Source organism: Castor canadensis, chromosome 9 (assembly GCF_047511655.1).
Source record: "Castor canadensis chromosome 9, mCasCan1.hap1v2, whole genome shotgun sequence".
NCBI lineage: Eukaryota > Metazoa > Chordata > Mammalia > Rodentia > Castoridae > Castor > Castor canadensis.
This window is the reverse complement of record NC_133394.1, coordinates 26,010,361-26,033,710: the sequence shown is the minus strand read 5'-3', so window position 1 is coordinate 26,033,710 and position 23,350 is coordinate 26,010,361. Positions and strand designations below refer to the sequence as shown.

Sequence of the window (23,350 nt, the reverse complement as noted above, 5' to 3'; positions counted from 1 at the left end):
AAACAAATTAGGCAAATTAGATATCAAATCATATCTGAAGGAAAGCAATACTGGAACATGAAACAGCAAATGCAAAGCCCCTAAGATGGTAGTGAACTTGATCTATTTGAGGAATGAGGTGTGGTCAATATGGCATGGGTTGTTTGGCTGAGAGGAAAAATAATAAGAGAAGTGAGGTTAAATAAGGACTTCTGTGACATTAGAATACCAGATTTTATTAAAAATAGAAAGGAAATCGACTAGATTTTGAGTAGTGGAGTGGCACGATCTGATTAATTTTTTACATAACTCATTTGATTGATATATTGAAAAATCAGTAAAATTAGAAAATTATTTTAAAAATCTAAAGAAAAGAAGGTGTTTTAGGACAGGGTACAAGTGATCAATTTTTGGATAAAATTTGAAGATAGATCTTGTAGATTTTCCTCACACAAGAGCATGTGGATTATGTGAGAGACAGAGTGAGGCAAGATATCTCCAAGATTTTGGCATGATTAAGTGGAATGATAGAATTTTCATCGAGATAAAAATTACTTCAGCAAGAACAGCATTTAGGGGTGTTGTGGGAGGGAGCTAGAATTCCATTTGAAGCATGAGTTAGAGATACTTTTTAATATGTAAGTGCAGGGGTGAAAGAGACAACTTCATAACAATAATCCATGCATACATATAAGTAATAGGCTATTTTCTTATTAGATAAGGTTTTATCAAATTTGATTAGCCTGAATTTTCAAGAGAAGAATCACTTTAATAAGTTTCTTAGCAAAATGTATGATTCTTAAAAACAAATTAATTTATAAACAAACAATCTACCCATCCGTAGTATTGTTTTAAGAAAACCAAACTTTTTTTTATTGTGGTTAAATATTATAAAATGTGATGATTTTAACCTTGTTTACACATACAGTTCAGCAGCGTTAAGTACATTCATTTGTTGTACAACCACAATCCATCTCCAAAAACATTTCATCATCCCCACCTGAACCTCTGCATCCATCAAACACTAGTTGCCATCCTACCCTCTTCCTGTTCCCTAGCACTCCCCATTTTTTTGGTGAAACCAGGCTTTGAACTCATGGTCTCACAGTTGTTAGGCAGGTGCTCTACCCCTTGAGTCACTCTTCCAGTCTTATTTTTGTGTTGGGTATTTTCAAGATAAGGTCTCATGAACTACTTCCCCAAGCTGGTTTCAAACTGTAATTGTCCTGATCTCTGCCTCTGTAGTAGCTAGGATTACAGGCATGAGCCACAAACACCCTACCAGCACTGCCCATTTTTGACTACTCTAGGTATCTCATATTACCCAGTAGTCTTCTTTTTGCAACTAGGTCATTTCACATACCATAATATATTTAAGGCTAAGTCATGTTATAGCATATGTCACAACTCACTTTCTTTTCAGGGTGGTAACATACTATTCTATGTGTATATGAGATTTTATTTATCCATTCATTGGTCAATGGGCGCTTGTATTGCTTTCATCTTTTGTCTATGGTGAAGAATGCCATTATGATTGTGCGTGTGAAAATATCTCTTTGATTTCCTGCTTTCATTAATTTTGATTATATATTCTCAAGTGGAATTTTTTGAGAAATTGCTCTATTGTTTAGGAAACTGCATATCTTTAATCCATACATTTATAATGAAAAATTTCCCAAAAATACGTGGGGTGGAAGGGGGCTCTTACATTACAGAATATATGACTAGATCTTGGAATTTACATTGACTATATGATCAATAAGAATCAACAACAAACTGCCAAGAACAAGCAAATAAAACCAATAAATCATAGAATTTAAAGGTTAAAAGACTTGAAAAACATAATGATGCATGCTATCCCAGTATGTTAAGTGATTTGGAACCACCAACTGAAAATTGAGAATTTTGCTAGGTTTGTCCATGACATAAGTATAGTGCTTACCCTTTTTCTATGAATAACTATTAAAGTGGATAATATATAAAAAGTAACTCTTCTTGGCACTGAATAACTTATAGCATAAGACTGTGATTTTTGTTTATTCCATAAGGAAAATACATATATTTTATCTTGGCTTTCTTCCTGGGGACATCATCAAGACTTCACATAAATACTTGCTATCCACAGATAACAGTTTAGAAGCACAATAGCACCTGAAATTAATGGGGAAGAGTATTGGAGAAGAGAGAACTATTCAGAGAAGTAGTTCCAAAACTCTAAGGAGACATCTCCTTGAATCCTTAGCCAAGTGCAGTCAGAATCTGAAGACCAGTCAGACAATTACCCCTGGAGGCTATGAGCTGAATAGAGATTCCAGAGGTAAAAGTTCTGAGAACCACTGGAATTCTGATTAATCTACTGAATATCCTGACAGTCAGAAGACAACCAAGAAATGTCACGCTAAGAAACAGATTTACTCTAGCACCACAGCATGTGCTACTTTAGAAAACTCTCTAACAAACAGAAAATCAAGCATTGAATGATCAAGTTGGTAGACCAGCAAATTAAATGACTATCAGAAAAAAACACAGCTAGTTTTGAAATAAAAAACATGGTTTTTAGTTGAACATGTCCCCAACAATGTGTGTAACAGAATTAAAAAAGAAACCATTGACAAATAGAGCAGAGAAATTGATCAACAAAAGGAAAAAACAGTCAATAAAATATGTAGAGGACAAGAAGTATTGGAGTTTGCTGAAAAAAAATAATTAAAATACCTATTACATGTGTGTTTAAAAATTTACAATAGCTAGTGAACACAATGAGTGAAAATATTATCAGACAAAAGGAAATGGAAACTATAAAACAACCAAATAAAAACTTCATGTGTGTGTGTGTATGTGTGTGTGTGTTGTTGGGTATTGAACCCATCACCTTGTGCATACCAAACAAGCACTCTCCACTGAGGTACATCTCCAGGAAATATAAAGTCTAGAAATAAAAATAAAACATCTGAAATTTATTAGATGGACTTAATATCCTTTCAGTACATTGGAATAAAGGATGAGTGAACTTGAAGACAACTCAAATTGACATGCAGAGGTAAAAAATAAACAAGAATGGACAGAAATTCTGTGAAATAATGGAAAAGTAAAACAGTCATACATATATAAAATGAAGTTCTAGGAGAATGAGAAAGAAAATAAGATCCAACAATATTTGAATAATTAATAGGTTTTTGCTATTTGATGAATAATACCAACCCAAGATCTAAAAGCTTAATCCAACCTATGAACAAAAATCTAATGGAAACAAATTCTGAAAGTATCACAATAAAATTACTGAAAATTAAATATAAGGAAAAAATTTTATAATAGAGATAAAAGCCCCTTTATATACAGAGGAAAAAAGGATATTAGCTGAATTACCAAACCAAATTCCAGCCAGAATTCAACAAGGTAGAATTTTAAGATGTAAAAGGAAAAAAGCACAAGAAACTAAACATAAAACTATTCTTGAATTGTATACAACACCGAAAAAAATTTTCCAAAAATAAGTGGAAACAGAGGCAGTTCCACATAAAACAAACTTTATGTCTATTGTCACTAACATATATGCACTGAAAGGAATATTAGAGGAAAGTTTTAAGGCTGAAGGGGAATGATAAACATCCATAGTTTACCAGTTCCAGACCTCTGGAAAGGGTCAGGATGGATGATATATGAAAACTGTCAGTAAGTAGAAATATTTTTTCTTTATTTATCTAAAAGACAGATAGATAGTTACAGCAAACATAGCAATCTATTACATTCTTTTATATAAGTAGAAGTGAATATATTTCTAAAATAGCATGAAATAATATAAGCACAATAGGAGGAATTAATTGTAGCACTATAACTTTTTACATGGCAGAGTAGGTCATATAGTAGACCATTTAAGTTAAAGATTAACTTTGTAATCTCTAGAATAACTATCTCTCTTTCTCTCTCTCTATAAAACATAGATAGATATATAAACAGATACATTTATGTCACTAAGAAAGCTCAAATATTGGAAAGAGTTGATTAATTCAAAAGAAACCAGGACAAAAGTATAAAAAAAATCACAGGGACAAGTGGAAAATAAATAGCAAAATGTTACACCAAACACCTCCATATCAATAGTTACATTCAATATAAATGAACTAAAAATACTATAATTGTCTGAAATTATTAAGCTGAAAACAAAAAAAACCCAGTTATTTGCTGTATACAAGAAATTCATTGTAGTAAAACCACAAATAAGTGGAAAGTAAAAGGTGGGGTAAATTAATCTGTGAAAGTACTAATCTTAAGAATCACTATACTACTGATTATATTTTAACATTGGGTATATGACAATATTAAGGGGTGATTGTTAATTTAGATATAATTATGTATTATGGCTAGTAATCTCTTTTAGAAATAATTATTTAAATTTTTATTATAAAATATTTCAGATTATCCAAAAATAATCTGCATCAAGAGAAAGGAATTAAGAAAACAATGGAGATAATCCTGAAAATGCAGGACATGCTATTATAATTGTTGAAGATGGGAAATTCATTTTATGATTCCCTCTCATTTGTGTATCTTTGAAATTTCCAAGATAAATTAAAAATGAAAATGAAATCAATCATAATAAGAGAACAAAACTAAATTCAGTGCTTCATGTCAGAGATACTATGAAAGTATTGAAAGCCACAGACAATAACCAATCCCTTAATTTCATGCTACTTGGGGATATATAAGTCTCAGTAGTCATTTAATACAGCTACTCAGCTTCCAGGAATCAGTATGATTAAGGTCCATATATCATATGACCTTATAACACTGGATACATCAGTTCTTCAAATATCTGAGAAGTTATATGAGTCAAATTGGGAGCTCTACCTGGAAAGGACAGAGAATATAGGAAAGAAGAATGCGTATCTTTGTTGCCCCATCTTCTATCCCACAGAGCTGGTTGCTTTCTCACCCTTCAAGCCTTTGTGCATTCTCCTCTCATTTTCCTCATTCTACTTACATTTAAAGCTTCAACCCCTTTACTTCCCCTGGTCCTCTCCTGACCTGAACTATTCATTACCTTTCACTGTTCCATGTTAGAGTCTCCGTCAAAAGCCAAGTGAGGAAACAACATGTTTGGAACTAGAAACCAGGGATTTTGATACAGTCACTATCTCAATTTTTTCACATCAACAACATAATAGTTTTGTGAGGGCAGAAAATGGAAGTCTCGTTACTTTCCCACATAACATTATGCTTGATACATTACCAGTCTAACAAGACTTGACTGGGTATTGGCTGGTATGAATTATTTCTACATAACATATACGTTCTACACTCCAGACTCCTTTCTTACATATGAACATTTAAAAACTTTCTGCAGGCATAGCTTGGAGACACTGTAGGTTCAGTTCTAGATGACTGCTGTGAAGCAATTATCACAATAAAGTGAGTCATATGAACTTTTGGCTTCCATGTGCTTATAAAAGTTATGCTTATACTTATACTATATTCTGTCAAGTGTAAAACAGCATTGTCTCCAAAATAATGTACATACCTTAATTTAAAACATACTTTATTGGTAAAAAGTTCTAATGATCATCTAACCAGGTACTGGGCACTGATAGACTTGTTCAGCAGCACCTAGTTATCACAAACCTTCAATTTATATAAAAATGAAGTTCTGTGAAGTACAATAAAATGTATTTTGTTTGGTGACAGAGGGGTAGTAAAGTAGAGTAGTGAACAGGATAGACTTTGGAGTTGACTGTCTCAGGTCCAAAACACAAGCTGAGCCTAAGCCAACATCTCTCCTGACTTCCCTGTATCATGGTTTTCTTATTGTACAATAAAAATACCAGTGACACTTACTTCAAGGGATTATTGCACCATGAAAATCAAAAGACATGCAAAGTACTTAGAACAGTTCCTGGAAACTTGCAATTATTAAATAAGTGTTACACATTAAATAAATATAATTAAACATAGAATTTGCTATTTATTGGAACTTTACTCATTAATTTCTCACTTGAATAACAAGATAAGATTAATTGAATTCTTACTCTCATTTAATCCTTACACAGATCATATGTATTAGGTATTATCATGTAAGCAGTATTTAATATCATCCATAATCTTAAAAATGAGCTTAAAATTATAAATACCTTGCCAAATATTCATCAGCAAGTAGGAAAATTGAAATGAAAAAAAATGAAGAGGAAATGACTGTCCTTAGAACACATAAGATGATGGAGTGTTAGCTTTACATCTGTAAAAGAAAATTTTAGAAAGATATTGTGAGCTTCTAAAAGTGGCAATAAGCCTGTGACCCTCATTTACTGTTTTAATGATCAGTTTGCTAAATGCTACCTAATGACAACATAACAGTATGCAGAACATTTAATAAACATAAAATGAGTTGTGTTTCAAATAACAATCTAATTGAAAATTCCATTAACAAAGAATATTTCCATAGTTGTAGATTATAGATTAATCAAAGGCCATTAAAACTCTCTGTTGTGGTGCGAATGATTTATTGTTCATTCTGTACACAACCTAGTAAAGTATTTGTTATTCACATTGTTTTACTGCAGCCAGGATGAAGGAAACGTTTTCACAGGTTCTGGGAAATCAGTCTTCCCATCACCTATGAAGGTATGTCCTTACTTTTACCAGTCAAGGCAAGTATAATGAGAAATACCTCAATTTCTCAGAAGACAAAGATTATTTGGAAGTTCTTTCTGGTTGATTCGATTGAAATCAGTCATGATACTTAATTGAAGCTCAGTTATTTAACCATTAATCTGGGGAGATTACATGAGGTTAAGGTTTTGGATTGGAAATTGAAATGGTCAATGGATAAAAATTAACTCCTTACCAGATACTAGATAATCTCTCTTTCAAAAATAAAATGATAGCCAGGCACTGGTGGCTCACACCTATAATCCTAGCTACTCAGAAGGCAGAGATCAGGAGGTTTGTGGTTCAAAGCCAGCCAGGGCAAATAGCTTGTGGAACTCTACCTGACAAACACTCATCATGGGGAGGATCCAAGATGGTGACCAGAGTGCAGGAGCAGACAGCGTGAGCTGCGTAAATCAAAAACTTTGCTGAGACGCTGGAGCCACAACTCGGCAGAAAAACAACACCAAGAGGAAACAGGGCTTTGACTCCCTGAACCCCCAGCCCATACAGAGCTTCTCTGTGACATGTTACACTGAGGAAACAGGAGGGCTCTCCTGCTGCCAGATGCTGGCTCCAAACCTGCTTGGGAGACATGCAGCAGACCAACAGATGAGCAAATAAGTGGCACACAGTATTCCAACAGCCACCCCTGGGATCAACCAGCATAGTCCTCTGGACAAACTGACCCCCATGTCTGGCAAAAAAAAAAAAAAGTAATAAACAAGGAACTGAAAAAGAACACATAGCAGAGAGGGCGGGTGCTATAAGCACATCAGAGAAGGAGGGAGAGAAGCAAGGAGCTGATCTCCATGCAAACTTACCCTAAACAAAGACTGGAAAGGCAGGTGGGCTGACAGTAGGTGAGTGATAAGCCACTGCCTGAAATAGGGCAGATAGTGGTGCACAGAAGTCATCTTCTGAGCCGGTGAGCAACATCCAAAGTTAAACAACATTGCAAAATTGAAAAACAATCAGCAAACAGCATAACATGCTGACAGCAGGGAGCCAGCTGAAAGATCTCTGACCTTGCCCCAGAGAAAGGGGTTGAGGTAAAGAAACAAGCCTCCAGTAAACCAACACAGAGAAAACCCAACTCAAAAGAAGGATGGCTGGTGAACCACAGAGCTGATCTTGGGAACCTGAAGACAAGCAACACCTCACTGAGGGAGGAGCTGACTAAGCAGCTGCCACTGAAAGACAGGGAAAAAACTGGAGAGTCACCCCAACCACTCTGTGAGACTAAGACAGAGCTTCTGCTTAAATACCAACACTAGGGCGGAATGCTGAAGGAGTAACACCAGAAAGAAGACGGAAATTCTATTGTTCCTGAAACTGGAATTTTTTTTAGATGTTTGTTGGTTTTGTTCCCTATTTGTCCACCACCTCTCTTTTTTTTGGTTCTCTCTTTTTTTTCCTTGGTTTCTTTGTTTTGTTACTTTTTCTATTGTAGATTACCTAATACTAAATTACACACAGACCAGGGACAGAAACATCACAAACTGGAACAATGGGAAGACAAAAAAGGGATGGAAACCATTTTCCCACCAAAAATAAATTAATACAGGATTCAGAAGGAAATAAAGAAAATGGATACCCAGTTCCAGACTCCAACAAAACAAAGATAAACTATGCTAAGGAAACCAATGAAGCCCACAAGAACACTCTGAAAGAAGAAATCCTGCAAGTAATCACTGAGAATTTCATGGAGATGTTATTAGACATGGTGAAACAAAATGTAGAAGAGGAATACAAGAAATTCCAAGACAACAAAAATAAAGAATATGAGAAGACACAAAAACAAAGAAATGATATAAACACCAAAGTGAAACAGAGAACAACATAAATAGAGAGATTAATGACTTAAGGATGAAAATTGACAATATTAAAGAGGAAGTGACCCATAATATGGAAAACCTCAGAAAAAAGAATGAAACAGAAATACAAAACACAATGGAAGGCCACTCCAGCAGACTAGAAAAAAGCAGAAGACAGAATTTTAGAATTTGAAGATGAAATGGAAATCGAAGGAAAAACTAAAGCGCTACTAGTCAAACAACTCAAGACCTGTGACAAGAATATGCAAGAACTCACTTACTCCATCAAAATACCAAACCTGAGAATCATGGCCATTGAAGAAGGAGAAGAGGTGCAAGCACAAGGAATTTGTAATGTATTCAACAACAGAAAATTTCACAAATCTAGAGAAAACTATGCCCATTCAGGTATAGGAAGTCTTGAGAACACCAAACATCCCTGACCAAAATAAAAGTACCCCATGATATAATACCATTAAAACAACAAGCAAAGAAAATAGAGAAAGAATATCGAAGGCTGCAAGAGAGTAAAAACAAATAACATACAAAGTAAACCCATCAAAATCACAGAAGATTTCTTAGCAGAAACCTTAAAAGTAAGAAGGGTATGGAGTGAGGTGTTCTGGACATTGAATGAAAATAACTTCAATCCTAGGATGCTCTACCCAGCAAAACTATCATTCAAAATAGATAGAGCAATATAAGTATTCCATGATAAGCAGAAACTAAAAAAAATATGACTACCAAGCCACCACTACAAAAGATTCTTCAAGGAATTCTGTACACAGAAATGAAAGAAAACAAAACCATGAAAGGACAGGCAGTACCAAACCACAGGAGAAGAAAAGAGAAGGAATCAGAGAGTAACACTGATTCAGCTGCACACAATCAAACCCTTAAATAACAACAAACAACTAAATGACAGGAATCACCACATACCTGTCAATACTAACACTGAAAGTTAATGGACTTAACCCTCCATCAAAAGACACTATTTGTCAAACTGGATTAAAAAGAAATATCCAACAATATGTTGCTTACATCTCATTGACAGAAACAAGTACTGCCTTAGAGTGAAAGGCTGGAAGAAGATTTACCAAGCAAACGACTCCTGAAAACAATCAGGAGTAGCAATACTTATTTCAGACAAAGTAGAATTCAAAGTTACATTGATCAAATGAGATAAAGAAGGATACCCCATGCTAATAAAAGGGAAAATACACCAAAAGGAAATAACAATTATCAAGCTATATGCATCCAATGTCAATGCACCCAATTTCATCAAACATACTCCAAAGAACCTAAAAACATATATAGACTCCAACACAGTGGTACTGGGAGACTTTAGTACCCCCCCATCACCAATAGATAGTTCATCCAAGCAAAAACTTAATAAAGAAATTCTAGAACTAAATTACACCACAGATCAAAAGGACCTAGCTGATGTCTACAGAGCATTTCATCAAACTTCTTCACAATATACATTCTTCTCAGCAGCCCATGGGACCTTCTCCAAAACTGATTATATCTTAGGGCACAAAGCAGGCCTCAGAAAATATAAGAAAATAGAAATAATACCATATATTCTATCTGATCACAATGCATTAAAACTAGAACTCAACAACAAAAACAATAGTAAAAAACCTGCAAACAATTGGAAGTTGAACAGCACATTGCTCAATGATCAATGGGTCATTGATGAAATAAAAAAGGAAATTAAAAGGTTCCTGGAAATTAATGAAAATGAAAACATGACCTACCAGAACCTATGGGACACAGGAAAGGTAGTCCTAAGAGGAAAGTTTATAGCCATGAATGCTTACATTAAAAGGAAAGAAAGATCTCAAGTCAATGACCTAATGCTACGTATCAAACTCCTAGAAAAACAAGAACAAACAAATCGCAAAATAAGCATGAGAGAAATAATAAAAATAAGGGCGGAAAACAATGAAACAGAGACAAATAAACAAAATATACAAAGAATCAACAAAACAGAAAGCTGGTTCTTTGAAAAAATAAATAAGATTGACTGACCCCTGGCAAACCTCACTAAAATGAGAAGAGAAAAAAACTCAAATCAGTAAAATCAGAAAAGGAGAGACTACAACAAACACCACAGAAATCCAGGAAATCATAGCAGACTACTTTGATAACCCATATTCTAATTAATTTGAAAACCTTGAATAAATGGACATGTTTCTATGTGCTTACAACCATCCAAAATTGAACCAAGAGGATATTAATCACCTGAATAGATTTATAACACAAAATGAAATTAAAGCAGCAATAAAGAATCTCCCAAAAAGGAAAAGCCTAGGACCTGATGGATTCCCTGCTGAATTCTACCATACCTATAAAGAAGAGCTTATATCAACCCTCCTTAAATTTTTCCATGAAATAGAAAGGGAAGGAACACTGCCTAACTCATTTTATGAAGCCAGTATTACACTCATCCCACAACCAGACAAAGACACCTCCAAAAAGGAGAACTGTAGGCCAATCTCCTTAATGAACATTGATACAAAATCCTCAATAAAATAATGGCAAACCAAATCCAACAACACATCAGAAAGATTATTCACCACGACCAAGTCTGCTTCATCCCAAGGATGCAAGGGTGGTTCATTGTACACAAATCTATAAATGTAATACAGCACATTAATAGAAGCAAAGACAAAAACCACTTGATTATCTCAGTAGATACAGAAAAAGCCTTCAACAAGATCCAACACCACTTCATGATAAAAGCTCTAAGAAAACTAGGAATAAAAGGAAAATACCTCAACACTGTAAAGGCTATATATGAAAAACCTACAGCCAACATCATACTTAATGGTAAAAAACTGAAACCATTTCCCCTAAGATTAGGAATGAGACAAGTGTGCCCACTGTCCCCACTCCTATTAAACATAGTAGTGAAATTCCTAGCCAGAGCAATTAGGCAAGAAAAAGAAATAAAAGGAATACAAATAGGTAAAGAAACTGTCAAAATATCACTATTTGCAGAAGATATGATCCTATACCTTAAAGACCCAAAAAACTCTACCAAAAAACTCGTAAACAACATAAACAGCTACAGCAAGGTGGCAGGATACAAAATCAACTTAAAAAAATCTTCAGTTTTTCTATATACCAATAACAAACAAACTGAGAAAGAATATATGGAAATAATTCCATTTACAATAGCCTCAAAAAAAATCAAATACCAAGAAGTAAACTTAACAAAGGATGTGAATGACCTCTACAAGGAGAACTACAAACCCCTGAAGAAAGAGATCAAGGAAAACTACAGAAGGTGGAGAGATCTCCTGTGCACATAGATTGGTAGAATCAACATAGTAAAAATGGTTATACTACCAAGAGCAGTCTATGTGTTTAACGCAATTTCCCATCAAAATCTCAATGACATTCATTACAGAGATTGAAAAATCCACCCTTAAGTTCATTTGGAAACACAAGAGACTGTGAATAGCCAAGGCAATACTCAGCAAAAAGAGCAATGCTGGAGGTATCACAGTACCCAACTTCAAATTATATTAAAAAGCCATAGAAATAAAAACAAGCATGGTACTGGCACAAAAACAGACATGAAGACCAGAGGAACAGAATAGAGGACCTAGATATGAATCTACACACAATGCCCACCTTATTTTTGACTAAGGTGCCAAAAATATATGATGGAGAAAAGACAGCCTCTTCAACAAATATTGCTGGGAAAAGTGGTTATTCTTCTGCAAAAAACTGACTTGATCTATGTTTATCACCCTATACTAGGAACAACTCAAAATGGATCAAGGACCTTAATATCAGATCTGATACTCTGAAGGAAAGAGCAGGGAATACTCTGCAAATAATAGGTATAGACAAAGACTTCCTCAATATAACCCCAGCAGCTCAGCAACTAAGAGAAAGGATGGACAAATGGGACTTCATAAAATTAAAAATCTTCTTTACAACATAAGAAATGGTCTCTAAACTGATGAGACCACTCACACAGTGGGAGAAAATATTTGCCAGCTATACATCAGACAAAAGACTGATAACCAGAATATACAGGGAACTTAAAAAACTGAAGTCTTCCAAAATCAATGTACCAATAAAGAAATGGGCAACTGAACTAAACTGAGCTTTCTCAAAGAAGAAATTCAAATGGCAAAAAAAACACATGAAAAAATGCTCATCATCTCTAGCAATAAAGGAAATAAAAATCAAAACCACACTAAGATTCCACCTCATTCCTCTTAGAATAGCCATCACCAAAACCATCACAGGTGTTGGCAAGGATGTGGGGGAAAAAGGATCCCTTGTACACTGCTAGTGGGAATACAAACTAGTGCAACCACTCTGGAAAAAAATATGGAGGCTTCTTAAAAATCTAATCATGGATCTGCCATATGATCCAGCAATCCCACTTCTGGTGATGTACCCAAAAATGAGACTGTTACTCCAGAGGCACCTGCACACCCATGTTTATTCCAGTGCTATTCATAATAGCCAAGTTATGGAAACAGCCAAGATGCCCCACTCCTGATGAATGGATTAAGAAAATGTGGTATTTATACACAATGGAGTTTTACTCAGCCATGAAAAAGAATGAAATCTTATCATTCTCAAGTAAATGGATGGAACTGGAGAACATCATGTTGAAAGAGGTTAGCCAGTCTCAGAAGACCAAAAATCGTATGTTCTCCCCGATATGCAGACTTTAGATCTAAGGCAAATGCAGCAATGTTGTTGGACTTGGGTCACACGCTAAGGGGAGAGCACATATGGAAGGTATGGGGAATAGGTAAGAAACTCAAATCATGAAAATGTCTGATGTCCCCACTGCAGAGGAACTAATACAGAAACCTTAAAGTGACAAAGGTCAATATGGAAAGTTGACCGCGAAGCAGTGAAGAGGTCAGGTAGAGATGAATCATTTCGGATTGTAATATACTTATGCATGGAAGCAATGCTAGGAATCTCTCTGTAAAGCTTTCATTATTTCTACTAGCAAAAATGCTTTGTCTTTCTTATTATTGCTTATGTCTTCTCTTCAACAAAATTGGAGAAAAGGGCAGGACAGGTTCTGCTCTGCGGGAAGCGAAGCGGGGCAGGGGGAAAGGGAGGGGGAGGGTGTCAGGGGAGAGAAATGGCCTAAACAATGTTTGCCTATGTGAATAAATGAATAAAAAAAAAAAAACACTCATCACACAAAAAAATGTGGGGGTGCTGGTGGAGTGGCTGAAGGTGTAGGCCTTGAGTTAAAGCCCCAGTACTGCAAACAAACAAACAAAAAAGAATAAAAAAGTCCTTTATTGACTGGTCACCAGTTGTTGGCTGACTTCATTCATGAATATCTGAAGAAAAGGGTGCTATTAGTTTCAACAGTTTGCCTCACAAGGAACAGGTATGTAATGGTTTTTGATTTGTAACCCTGGTGACTGCTCACAAGCCTCATTTAGTTTATGCTCCTATATATTCACTCCTGAATCCAATTGTTATATGTTGTTTTGCTCTGTCAGCTGCTGTTTCCCAGCATGTCAGAGATATGTCATGCTGTTGAAGCTTTTTTATCAGCAAGTTCATTTAAAAAGATATCTTCTGCCTGCAGTTACCCTGTTTCAGCTCTCCATAAGATTCCTGTTCAGGTAACCTGCCATGCTGACAGTGTCTAGGTTGCTAGGTTTTTATAATACATAACACTTTTCAGTTGATGTATTTTAGGGTCTGAGGTGTTGGTTTCCTTTTCTATCTAGCAGTGATTAATGTAATCCATAGAGTAACACTAAAGAAGTACTTTTAATGCACTAAAGTTTCTCTGATTAATTAAATAGATCATTCTTTCAGATTCACAATATAAAAATGAATTGCACTTTAGAGGGCACAAATAAACTAAAATTTTTTAATGATATCCTTAAGCACAGAAAATGGATAAAACAATATAAATTTCTATAATGATTCTATCAATATGTTCAACAAATTACATCAGAAGAGTAAAAACACATCCTCAGGAATTTTTATTGTCTTTTCATTATTCTTCCAATACTATGAATCTATGTAATCATGCTAAAATGTCTTCCCAGTAGCAAGAAACAATATATTCCTATGTGGTCACCACCATGGCTACCTCTTTATAGACAAACATATTGAACATTTTAATTACAAATACTGACCACCTGGCAAGAGAATGAAAATATTTGTTTAAAAGATAGCACAGTGGAGATAGCCAAAATGCAAGTGATTTAACTTTCTGGAATATTAAAGTTGATTTTATAAAGAGAGAAATACTTCCTAATGACAGAGGAATCAGTCACAGGAAAGGTGTGCTAGCTCTGTAACAAGTTTACTTAGCTAGACATATGCTAATCTTGCTGAGTTACATATACTGCTATTTTGTAACATGAATATGAATTTACATTGTTGAACTAAAATCTACCTGTTTGGTTCATACAAGTTTGTAAGGAAGATTACACTAAATTCTTAAAGTAAATGTATGAGATTTAAACAAAGCACTCATAGAAGTGTCAACACATTACTTTTCAGCTTAGTTAAAATCTTTATCATGAACTGCATTCAGTAGGGATAAGAGAGATATGTAGAGACTAAAGGAATAATCCTATCTCAGCATGAAGTAGATTAAATGACCTCACAGGTCTTCCATATCTCTACATTTTATAAACTATTATTATCTATGAAAACTCTTTATTCCATGAGAAGATTGAAGAATAAAAGAAGCATGGAAGCTAGTTTCACCTTAAGAGAAAAACAGTTAAAAATAATTCTACATCAATTTCACATTTACGAGACAGAATCATACTCAATTAATTTTAATTAAATTGCTCCATTAGCTTGATTTTTCCTTGACACTGTGGAATCTGATCTCATGAATTCTACAGAGGAGTACCAAGAGCTTCCATCATAACAAATTGCTTCACTTAAGCTTTATTACTGATCACATTAAATGATCTGGAAAGGATAAGGAGAGCATTTCTTTTCTTTCCTTTTTCTTTTTAGTTTGATCATACCTGCAATACCATATGCTGAAAGTTCTCATTTTCTGGTGACTATGGGGATTACATACAGAAAAGCACATATTCACTGAATGAACCACATTAATTCCTGAAATTTAAGAACTAGAATTAAATATTTTTAACTATATCTTATTTGCTTTTAAAAGACAAACAAGTTATTTAATCTGAACATTAATACATCTAATGTAATTTTTAAGAAGACAATGCAGCTCATTTTACTAAGGAATTTTGAAATTTCATTCTGAACTTTCCCTGAATATTTTTAAAACTTAGGTAAGTGGTCTTCTTAAGGTTGTCTTAAATGAATGCTCATACACTGGGCAACTGTGCAATAAAATTTTATGAATACATACTTTCTAGACAAAAAATATGTAACAGTATTTAAATACTTCTAAATGAGAAGACACATTTAGAAGATACGATTGCTATGGATGTTTATGTGAGCTTTGATTATATGTGAATAGAAAGTAGTAAATAGTCAATGTTAAATTTAAAGCATGCTATGTATTTTAATAATGATAAATAACATTTCAGAGAAGGAACTAAACAACATGAATTCATTATTTTGTAACAGGCCATAAAAATAGAATTGAGATTTTTTAAATAGAGATTTTCAATCAATAAGTATCAAAGTTTTATTGTTACATTGCCATATTCTTACAGTTTCATATCCTGGGAATCATGAATAATATAAAATTAAAAGCTAGTAATTTATATTGGCCACCCTCTACTCTTAATCAATGTTGGATACTTCTTAATGACTAGGCAAAGTGTTTTGAAAATCTAACATTGCTAAAAATCAAGACAGGAGAAGATTCTGAGAAGACAGTGGAGTGGGAAGAATTAGGAATTTGGCTTTGGAACTAAAAGGGGTGGACACTGAGCCGTCAAGAAATAGAGATACTTTTAATGTTATTGAAGTTAAAATGGTATAAATTCAAATTAAAGCATTATAATACTAGGATGTTAAAATGTAATTCCCATGGTAACCACAAAGAAAATAGCTATAGAACAAACACAAGAGGAAATGAGAAAGAAATTAAAACATTTCTCACAAAAAATCAACTAAACACACAGAAAAGAATCATGCAGGAAATGAAGGATATAAAAAATTCTATAAGGCACACAGAAAAAGGCAGCAAAATGAGAAGTTACTCCTTTATGGTAATTACTTTACACATAACCAGAGTAAACTCTCCACTTAAAAGACAGTCACTGGCATAATAGATTTTTTTTAATCTACCAAACAATATTTTATGAGACTATTTACAAGAGATAGCTTTTGAGCCAAAGAAACAAATAATTGAATGACAGTAAAAGTAATACTTGAATAACAGTAAAAAAAATGTTCCATGCAAATATTAACCAAGGGAAAACAGAGGTAGTATCAGACAAAATGGACTTTAAGTTAAAAGAAAGATCACAAGAGTAAAATAAGTAATTATATATTACTAAAAATTCAAAGTGCAAGAAAATAACAATTACATAAACATTCACATACCATCATAATATATGAAGCAAAATTGAAAGAATTAAAGGGATAAACAGAGAGATCTACAATAATAGAGAATGATGCCATACTCTCAGTAAGAGGCAGAACAACCAAGTAGAAGACAAGCAAGGAAATCGAGGGCTAACAGGTACATACAGAACAGAATACTCAACAATAACCAAATGCAACTCCTTCTCAAATGCTCATAGGACATTTCAGAATAGAACATAGGTTGCCCATAAATTGAGTCTGAATAGATGTTTAAAAATAAAAACAAGAAAAGTATGTTCTAAATCCACAATAAGATCAAGTTAGAAATCAATAAAAGAAATAAAACTCAAAAATCTATAAATTTTTGGAAATTTAAAAACACATTTGTAAGTAACCAATGAACCAGAGAAAAAGTCCCAATAGAAGTCAGACAACACTTAGATGAAAATAAAAACACAACAAAACAACAACTTATGGAACACAACAAAAGTAGGGCTAACTGTGAAATTTATAAAAAAGGAACAAAAATCTCAAATCAGTAATCTCCCTCTACAAATTAAGGAAATAGCAGAAGAACAAACTAAATATGAAGGTAGCAGAAGGAAGGAAATAAAGATTAAGGATAAATAAACCAGATAATAAAAATATAAAACACAAAAATCATTAAACCCAAAAGCTGGTTCTGTTTCTGAGTATATACCCAAAAGAATTGAAGGCAGGCTCTCAAAGAGCTATCCATATACCCATGTACATAGCAGAATTATTCACAGTAGTCCAAATAAGGAAGCAAACCAAGTGATAAATTAGATAAATGGATAAAAAAAATGTGGTAGGCACAATGCACAATATTACAGGCAATGGTGGACCCAATATATGATGATGGTCATGTAAGATTATAATAGAGCTGAAATATTCCTTTCACCTTGTAACATCATAGATAAGATAAATTCATAATGAAATGCATTAATCATGTTTTTATGGTGATGCTGGTACAAACCTACTGCATTGCTAGTTGTATAAAAGAATATCACATACAATTATGTATGATAAATAATAATGATAGTAAACAAGTATGTTACCAGTTTATGTATTGACTATATTATACTTTTCCCCTTATTTTAGGGTGTATTCTTTCTACTAAAAATGTTTATTGTAATTCCGACAGCAACTTCATACATCTTATGTACACATACCTTTTTATTGCATGAAGAAGCCATAACTAGTGATTGACCTGTACCTTCTAGGCTTGTGTAAGTGTACTCTAAGATGTCAGTTCAGTGATGAAATTGCAAAATGATTCATTCCTCAAAATATTTCTCTGCATGGCCACATATACAATGGAATATTATTCAACCTTTATAGTGAAGGAAACTCTGACATGTGCCACACAGAGTTGAACCTTGAGGACATTAGTCTAAATGAAATATGTCAATCATTAAAAGAAGTTGTAATATGAGTCCACTTTTATGAAGTACCTAGGGTAGTCAAAATCATTGAGACAAAAAAATAGCCTGGTATGTATCGGGGGCTTGTGAGAAAGGAAATGGGAAGTTAGTGTTTATGTAATAATAGATTCAGTTTCAGAAGAAAAGAGTTCTGAAGTCTGGTGGTGGTGATGGCTGCATAACACCTTGAAAGTATTTAACCCTACTGAACTACCCACCTAAAAAGTCAAGATAGCGCATTTTATGTTGTGCATATTTAAAACAATAAAAATAAATTTGAAGGAAAGGCAAACCACAAAACAAACAAAAAGGAGAACTGGATGCTTTCAAATATGATAAAAATATGAGGCAACAACTTTGCCTATACACTAATAAATAAGTGCTTTGAATAATTAATTTTCTGTATAAGCATATTCCTATAAGAGGGATAACTCTCATATACAAGAGAAGATACTCTGTGTTTTTTCACTATTTGCTAACTAGTCTATTTAAGATTTTAAGAAAATGTTATACTTAACCTTTTATAATTTCATATGACCTTCATTCATTTGATTAGCTCATGTGAACTCTGAAGTCCATTTTGTTTGCCCAGTATTTATTAATGCCCTGATTCTTATTAGCAAAGATGATGTTATTAATAAATTATAGTTAATTTGCTTAGAGCTATTTGAAATTACTCCTGTCATTTTGAATTTTTATCTATCAACAGACTGGTATTTTTTTAGAGTATCAAAATGGTCAGTTTATAGTAAAGCTGAGCAGTTAGGCTTTGTAAGGTGTTGTCTCAAGAGCTATGAAGACCTAGCATATACATTGCACACTGCTAATTAATCTCACCTAATTTGACTGCTTCGTGTTGATTGTTTTTAATGAATTCACAAGCACAGTATCATTATCTAGTAAGATTAAAATACTAAGTGAATTTTCATTACTCAGAATATTTAACTTCAGAATGAGTGTATTTAAAATTTTTTCAATGCTGTATTTCAATACAATGATAAAATTTTTATCAAACAATAGAATATGTAATATTCTATCATAGTTACTCTGTCATAAGAAACACTGTGTAAGGTTCCAAATGTTATTCATTGGTTTTAAAGGATTTAAAAAGCCATTCAGGGGATGTCTTAGCAAACCATTTATTTGGAATGTATTTGCCAGATATTCGTTAAATTCAGGACTCCTCTACTTTTCTAGCTCCTACACTACTGTCCTTTACGCTATTTGGTTACACCAAAAAATTACTTGCAATTATGTGCCACTGACAAACTTTTAAGTTTAACAGATACATTTCAGTATGTCATTGATTTTCTATGTTCTTTTGCCTGGCTTTAGAAAGTAGTATTCAAAGAGATTAGTATATCATACAGAGGTAGCAATGGCCCAAAGTGACATTTGTTTCAGTTGAAAGTGATTATCATGTATCTCATTTTTAAAGGAATATTTTACATGTGTATTTGTTACAGATGCATTTCCTGATTTTTTCTTATTGTATTCAACCTGAAATTACAATGTAATGTAGCAAAGTATTTAACAGCTTTAGAGATTACTTTACTGACAATCTTCTCAGTTGTTTTTGGAGAATCATCCTAATAAAATTATTTTCTGCTTCAAGCAGTAAATACATCCTTCCATTTACTTAGAAACCCAGTAATTTCCTTGCATAGGATTCAATTTTTGCCACTTATGGTAGAACTTTCTTTTGAAAATATTTAATAAGAAAATTGGATGCAATAGCTTCTTTTCAATTTGGCTATCTCTTGCATTAGTTAATCATAATTTACTTTCTTTTCGGAGAATGGAAATATGTGTGGATCTGAGATGAGCTTAAGCTCTCATTGGGATTTACATGAGAGAAAATATATTAAAAAGCATAACCACTGTAACCTAAGAAAAAGACCATCTGCAGTCATCCTTAACTTAAACTGATTTGATAGACTTCAGAGACTAATTTCCTTGATTGTTGTGCTGGGTGGAGATACCTTGCAGCATTTACAAAGGTTCATACAAAATATTAAGTATATTATACTTGAATTCACCCCCTCTACCACTCTCTTTCATCCCCTTCTCCTGGTTCCTGGAACATTTCCAACAGTTGTCATTTTTGCATTTACATTCACATGCACACATTATTTGAACCTATTCAACCTCCTACTCCTTTCCCCACCACATCCCTCTCCCACTGGTGCCAAACCCCTCTCCAGCATAACCTCCTCCTCCCTCTTGTTCTCTGATTTTGTAGATGAAAAAACATAAAAGAGAAAAAGAGTAATGTGACATTTTTGCTAGTTTGAGATAAAGATAGCTATACAGGGAGTTTCCTGGTGTTGTTTCTATGCATATATATATTACAACCCTAATTGGTTCTTCGTTAGTATGAAACAGGTAAAAAATAAATGTGATGTTATCACCATATTATTGACTGTGTAAAATTAAGGTTATTTCACTATAGAGTGGAGAATGAAAAATGTGCAGCTAGACTTATGATTAAAGACAATTCCATTTAAAATGCATTAAGAAGTAAACACCTTTTACTTGTAAAATAATTTAGTTGTGTGATTTCTGCATTATTTATGTTGAGAAATTAAATGTTTCATTATTACAGCAACAGAATTATTACTTAGCTTTCATTAATAATAAAAGTTAAGCAGCTGACAAATTAAAAACATTCCAAAGTTGATAAATCAATCAGGTTTGATTTGGGAGTTGGAGTGCAAATACTCATGGGTATTTAATATGAAGAAAAATTATCTTGCTTCATTTAAGAATATTTATATAGTTTCTAATGCCATCAGTATCAATAATTACACATTCAGAAGCAGACACCTGGACTGGAAGCACAGCTCAAATGCTAGAGTGCCTGACTAGCACATGCAAGGCCCTGAATTCAAACGCCAATACTAATAAAAGAAAAAAAGAAAAAGAAAAAGAAAAAAGTAGACACTGATCAAGTCAACACAAAGATGACATTTTTCAGAATCATTCCTCACTGAAACTTAAGATAAAGCAATTGAATTTAAAGAAAATGCTTTCATTTATAATAGTAGATTAATTATTTGTCTCCAAAATATGTGGGTGTCTTGAAATATGGAGTTGAAAATTAGAATGAAGAAAAACATTAGCTGTAGGATTTTCATGTCCAATGAGACTAGTAAACAGGATGACTTTTTAATGTTATAATTTATTGTAATTATAATTAATTGTAACTTCTGTCCATTTTCAAAGTTTCCTTAGAACACCACTGTTGCAAGTTTTTAATGCTTTACCATCATTATAAAAGATGTAGAAAGAACAGTTAAAAGAAAAAAATGTGGTCCCCTTTTCTGCTGCTGTTGTTAGTAAAGTGAATTACGCCTACACACTGTCATGTTAGCTGATAATGATATATACTCTGCTCACAGTTATTTTAAAATTTCATTTACTAGACTAACTCTTACAATAATTGAAATAGAAACATTATTACCTCTGAAGTTATATGTGAAAATAATTAGTAACCTCTGAAAAGGTTAGCCGAAATGGTCTCAATAGTAGCCATTATTTCTAATAATAAGATGACTAATTTGAAGGTATAGGTTTGTCTTATGAAGAGATTATTAAAATTATTTTCTTCACTACAGAACTACAATAATGGAATTGTCTTTTAAGTGACATATACTTTATTTAAACCTAATTCAATAAAAAAAATCCCATTTTTCATAGAAAGGTGCTTTAGTAGATACATGCAAAGGGAATGAATAGATGTGTGTCTAAATAGAAGGTGGTATAAAGTTGATGATGAAAAGAATAGCATGAAGGAAATCCTGTTGATGGCAAAGTAAGGACTTGCCTTAAAAAGTACTAGGTAACTCTTGCTTATGGGCATGGCTCCTCATTTGTTTTAGGAAAAATCAGGAGTCTTTTAGGAGGGCTGTGCTTTAAAAAGCACAGTGGCACCTTGGTGAGGAACTAAGGAGACATGGAAAAGCATAGTTCATTTACCTTTATATTGCTTTTTAGCTGATTCATGTAAACTGAATCAAAAGCCAACTGAATTCTCCTTCCATTGTCATCATCAAATTTTTGAACTGGAAGCACCCATTTATAATCTGATAGAGCTGAGGGACTTAATTTTGTAGCTCAAATTATTTATTATATAAGGCATAGCAACTTGAAATATCTGTTTATTTTAGATTTTTCTATGATAACAGGTAATTATTTTTGGTGGAATTAAAAATTTATCATGCTTTTAAGTTTCACAGCTGTGGTATCTTCTTCCACATACATTTTTATGATTAGCATGATAATGTATATAATATATACATATATAAATATTGTTAGAGTTTTAAGCCTGAAATTAGGCAGAATAGCCAAACTTGTAGGGCACATCAGTAACACTCAGACTTGGTAGGCTGAGGCAGCACAATTTGAGCTTGAGGCCAACTTGTGCTACATAGTGAGGCCCTGACTCATAAAACAAAAACAAACAAAATTTTAAAAGAAAATAGGTATATATCTTAAGGAATGTAAGTCAACATTCAATAGAGATACCTGTACAGCCATGTATATTGCTACACTATGCAGAATGGTCAAATTATGGAATCAGCCTAGGTGCTCATCTACCAATGAATGGATAAAGAACATGTGGTACCTAAGCACAAAGGAGTATTTTTCAACCATGAAGAAGGATGAAATCATGTCATTTGTGGGAAAATGGATGGAACTGGAGATCATCATGTTGAGTGAGATAAGCCCACCTCAAAAAGAGAAATACTGCATATTTTCTCACATTTGTTGAACCTAGACCTAAAAGAAACCATAAAAATATGGTTTACATTTATGTAAAAGAGGGACTGTTTGGGAGGAACTAATGGGAGGGATAAGGGAAAGGATAACAAGATGGGGAAATGGAGATGACCTAAGCACATTATGTGTAAATATGAAAATAACATAATGAAACCCAATAAAATTATAGAAAATATGGGTAGGAGA

The 23,350-nt window shown here is 33.5% G+C and overlaps 1 protein-coding gene across 2 annotated transcripts in view; it reads right to left on the bottom strand.

The window, feature by feature from the left end:
• Positions 1–23,350, bottom strand: part of Grid2 (glutamate ionotropic receptor delta type subunit 2) — a 1,442,266-nt gene that overhangs the window by 1,100,183 nt on the left and 318,733 nt on the right. The gene's annotated exons all lie outside the window — the stretch shown is intronic.